The sequence below is a fragment of the Atta colombica genome, unplaced genomic scaffold (genome assembly GCF_001594045.1).
Source record: "Atta colombica isolate Treedump-2 unplaced genomic scaffold, Acol1.0 scaffold254, whole genome shotgun sequence".
Lineage (NCBI taxonomy): Eukaryota > Metazoa > Arthropoda > Insecta > Hymenoptera > Formicidae > Atta > Atta colombica.
In genome coordinates, this window is record NW_017259353.1 from 1,394,289 (window position 1) to 1,398,396 (window position 4,108).

A 4,108-nucleotide genomic window follows, 5' to 3' on the forward strand; every position below is an offset into this window, starting at 1 on the left:
TGACTGTGTAATCTGTTTGTTCGTTATTAATTGTTATTTACGCTCGCTCGACTGTTCCACGTAAGGAGGCAATCTCTTAACTAAATCCTGGAAGCTACATTGTCCCGCGCATGACTATGTGTAAAATATATCGTGTATACATAATATATGTAATATATATAATATATATAATATATAATATATATATTTTTATTTTCACACGGAGAAGACAATTCGCAGTTGACACGTGCGAAGTTTTATAAAATAATATATGTCATGTATGTGAGCATGAGTAATAACGCGAGAAAAAGATTGATATTTAATAACATGGAGGTAGCTATGGTGATTTCACAATTATTTCTTTCTTTTCGTAAATGCGCACGCAAAAATTCGTTTCGATTAATTTTCCAAATAAAAAAAAGTTATATATGCTGTAAGAATAAATTGTATTTTTTAAATAAACGAACATTGGTTATTATTTACATTCATTTAGAAATTAAAATATATTTTTGTGTGATTAAAACAAGGAAATAAGATTTTATAAATAAATATTCTAAACTTAAATCGCATAAAATATTTTTACTCTCTTTCGAGAGAAATAAAAATTCTTTAAAAAATATAAAAAATAAATTTCAACTAATACAAAAGTCTCAATTACAATCAAAGTTAGATGTTAGATTAATATATTTCAAAATAAAGTTCATCTTGCTGTAAATGCTTCTGTAGATGAATTTTTACTTAGAGAAGTGTTAATGTAAAAAAAATATGAATAGCACTTCAAGATTAAAAAGATATGTTAAAAATTAATTTGACCAGATATTAAAGATTATGAAAATAACAATGTTTAGTTTATTTTCTTTGTTAAAGATGTACAACATCAGTTGCAGTCTGTCAATAAAATAAAGATAAATCGAGAACGGATTTACACGCGCGCCGAAGCGTACAATGTACAAATGTTGCGTCACTTGCCAGTGTAAAATCTCATAACAAACAAGAAATAAAAGAACAAATGAAACAAAACAGTGTCAGGCGCGAGTCGCCAAGGTCAGATCAACGTAAGAATCGCACCTGCAGTAATTGTAGTAATAGTATTGTAGTAATAGTAGTAGTAATAGTAGTAGTAGTAGTAGTAATAATAGTAGTAGTAATAGTAATAGTAGTAGTAGTTGTAGTAGTGGTAGTAGTAGTCGTAGTAGTAGTAGTAGTAGTAGTCGTAGTCGTAGTAGTAGTAATAGTAGCAGTAGTAGTAATAGTAGTCTATAAGTATAGTATCACGGCCTGGCTGCTTCAGATTTCCTGAGTTTGTTATTACATTTACATAATGCATCATTACATCGTGTCGATTATTAAGTACCTGAGACGGCGGATCGTTCCCGGCCGTGCGCTCTTACGTACTTTTTGCCTAGTCTGCAATTGTCTGTAGCATTATGCAGTGATTTTAAGTTCATACAGACAAGGTCCGATCGTAAATTATCAAGTTTATTTAAAAAAAAAACTACGATAATTTATCCGAACTTCTCTCGTCTTATTCGACAAATCTTCTAACTAATGCAGACAGGTGACAAATTGTACGGTTGCATGAAGATACAGCAATGACTAATTATTTGCACCAATCGTCCTTATGACATGTTCCGTTTATCGTTTAGAAAAAGATCGTCGAAGCAAGTACAATGGACGAAGTGGGCAAATGAATAAAGTGATTGCTCATCTTGAGGACATCTCGAATATCTTCGCAATTGCGCTACATACTTTACAATTGCGCAATATTGTGTGTTAATATATAATATTCATCGTTACAATTTTCCATTTTACTTTCTATATTCTACGCTCGAGATAAATTTGTCATAATCTTATAAGTCTAAACGCGTTTTATGTAGACATAAAAACGCGCTTCATTGTGTTAGTCGAGCACATTTTATAATAATTGTGAAAATTTAATAAGTATATAGAAGAAACAAAGTATATTCTTAATAAATTTGATTGTATCCAAATAAATTTGTTATTTGGAATGATCCAAACAAATCAATTTGTTTGAATCAATAAGTGCGACTGTTTGAATTTGAAACAATATATATCTTTGTCTTAAATACATTATTTGAACAATGTCTATATCTTCGGTATTCGCAAGATCAAACTGTACAGCACAAACATAATTGACACAACACGTAACACTGTTCGTTTAATCCTGTTGTTAGACGTACAAGCTATTGTTTTCATATTTTCAGCCAAAAATGATATAATGATTGTTCTAAGAAAGCAATTATTTGCATGGAACAACCTTTATATAATATTCTGCCATTTTCAAATAAATAATTTGTTTCATTGTTTTTATTCATTGTAATCAAATAATATATTATTTAATTGAAAAATATTACTTCAAATAATAATGTTATTTCTGTCAAGCAATAGAGATTTCTCGAATAAAACAACAAAATTTTTATTCAAATATTTCGTACAAGCATATATTGTTTCAATAAAATAAATTTTAATTAAATAAATAGGAATACTAAATCCAAAGAAATCTTTTTCTCTGTGTGCACTATTAGCTTTATGTATATTTCCATAGATAACTTTTTGCAATTATATATAAAAAAAATGCAAATTAAAATAATGTGAAATGTACAAAAAGGTTATTGCATTTTTTTTACAGAAGATTTTTACAGATGATTTCGTAATTATTTGCAAAAAGATTAGTGTTTATGCCACAACTTTCGTAAAAACGTATCTAAATGATAATGTTCGAAAATTTATGAAAGACATGAACCAAGATTTTTTTGCATCTGTTTGGATGTTGACGGTGACGTTTGCTCGCAAATTCCGAATGTCACCGCAGCGAGAATTATTCACTACAGCTGCGCATTTACATCTCGCCGAAGGGAGAGAGTCGAGCGAACGGCGATGTCCAGACAGTTCATGAAAGGCTCACTGCGTTTACGGCGTCGTTAATCCGCTTTTATAATCACAAAATGAACCGCGCGAGAGCATTCGGCTGATTCGGAGGCCTTTACGAGCTTCCAACTCGCACGTTATTATCGGCGACAACCTCGTGCGGAGTCTCGGTCGTTACTGATATCGCTGTCGTTTCCTGCCATACATTAACTACGTTCGGCCTTATCTTCTTATCCACGTATAATGCGAATACTCCGCGACAGTCCACTACTCTCTAGAGATTGAAAGAGATGGCAAACCGCAGCGAGAACATTTCTGTACCTTGAGATCGATCCTCCTAAGCCACAACTGTAAACAAAATCAGCTATTTATATAGCCGTTGAATTAAATATGCCATTGTTCAATGAAATTAAAATACTGCAAAGAAGTCAAATTAAAATTTTATTCCGAGAAAATCGGCATTTGTTCTCAAGGAGCTTCTAATTCCTCGAGATCTAATAAGATTAAAAATCAATTGTTCCAAACCAGGTGTTAAATCTATTTAAATCTGTAAGTGGCTTCATTGACACTTCATAGCACTCAGAATTCATTACTATATTTAATGAATTAGATAGTTGAAATTTTCTTTCAATTTGTATTCTGATCGAATTAATTAACGCAATTGAAATAATTTCAATCCTTTTTCACAACTCACACACTTTTTTAGTAAGTTATCTTGCAAATATTACAATACAAATATTATTAGTAGTGAAATAATATTTTTATGTTTACTTACAATGAGTTTGATAAGATTAATGCAAAGTTTATATACTTCTATATATATTATGCTTGTGAGAGGATCGATTTTATGAGAGTGTGTCTCTTTCGAGGATTATATAAACTTGTTAAAAAACTGTAATCATCACGCATCTTTCAAATAATTTCATATGAAACTATGTCGGCGGAAAATTAGCGAGTACTCTTGCGTAACAATTGCGATAATTTTACCGAGATGTCAATTGAAAACGCCGGCCGGGCGCGTTATACAATTTACGCACACGATTGTCTCTAAAAGCTATTGCAATACTGTAATTGGTGGTATTATTCGAAATGACTATTGCGGACTATGTTCAATGGACTATGACAATGTAGCGACTGATCTGGCGAAAGGGTTAAAAGAGAATGGCGGGGTTATTAAGCCGGGACTATGTAAAAAAATATATATGTATATGTACGCATGTATGTATATATATATATATAT